Below are 1325 nucleotides of genomic sequence, written 5' to 3' on the forward strand. Positions count from 1 at the left end.
CAGCACGAGAGAAAATGCTTCTGCAAGAAGGAATTAATGAAGAGAACTGCAAAAGAATGTGTGACGACCTCTCCTGACACGGCAAAAACTTTCCGCCCATGTCACGACAAAGGGGAGAAGGTAATTAAGTTTGAATAGAGGGATGTAACGAAATATATTATGCATCTGAACCAGTACACTGAAAGGACAGGAGGGGGGGTGTGGAAAAGTTTGCAAAAGCCAAACTTGAGCGTACTGTTCAAGTCGATTATTTTCCTCTCATGTCCCTCTTATCAGCCATAAAGGCTAGGACCAAACATCACTGCAGCTGATTCCTGAACTCTCACAATGCGCTCTCCCGAGGCTGATCAGCTCTCTCCTTCCCTGGCAGCAGAGGATTTGCCTCTTTGTTTTCCATCCCGAGGAGCAAGGGGGAAAGTGTACACAATGGCCATAACGCTATTATGGGCTTTGGAATTTTTAATTTAATTGTAATGGTGAAGAACTGTTGCATTACTCCCCTGTCTTCTTTCCACAGCTTTAATGAAACCGCTGCAGCTGTTCTCCCTTTAAAAGCCAGCTCAGCAAGCTCAGCTTGACAAAGCTACTGTGCAGTATGTTTCTTCTCTTCTGGTGGTTGTTGTTGATTGTCTCAGGGAAATGTTGCAACCATTACACAAGACTGGCTAGGTCTGCAAACAAATTTGGCTGCTTTTTGTTTGGTTGGGTTTTTCTTCCAGCCACCCCAACCTCCAGTTTACACTTCTGTTTGTGCTAAGTGAGCATTAATAGCTCAGGGTGGTGTGAGACAAGAACAGGGACCGTAATTATCCTTCTCATTCTCGCTTTCATACCATATTTCCACTCTTCCACCTGACACTGAGGTTCTCCAGTGATTACTTCATTAGTGATGAAGAATGGCCTAATCAGCTAAAGTATTGCCAGAAAACTCTTGTTTGCCAATACTAGGAGGAGGCACCAACTTTTCCCCTTTCTTTCTTTCTTTTGGGAGAAAGGTGCACATCTGAATGACAGTGACCCAGTGAACATTAGAGCATTAATCATCTCCCTTTGTCTCATCTATGCAAAGCAGGATTAAGAGTTAAAATGATGACTGCTTAATCCCTTTGATTTTCTTTTACTAAATAAATACTAATCTACAAATCAATCAGCCCCTGTGTTATAACACACACAATATACACCATGAAAGGTTATGTAAATTACACTCCATTTCACAAGCAGACCACTAATGAGAAAAGCCCCCACGCTCTCCCTTTTCACCCCCAAAGTCCCCACTACATTTGGAAGTTCAAGTTAATAATCCTGCTAAACATAAAGCTTAGCTA

This window comes from Indicator indicator, chromosome 12 (genome assembly GCF_027791375.1).
Source record: "Indicator indicator isolate 239-I01 chromosome 12, UM_Iind_1.1, whole genome shotgun sequence".
NCBI lineage: Eukaryota > Metazoa > Chordata > Aves > Piciformes > Indicatoridae > Indicator > Indicator indicator.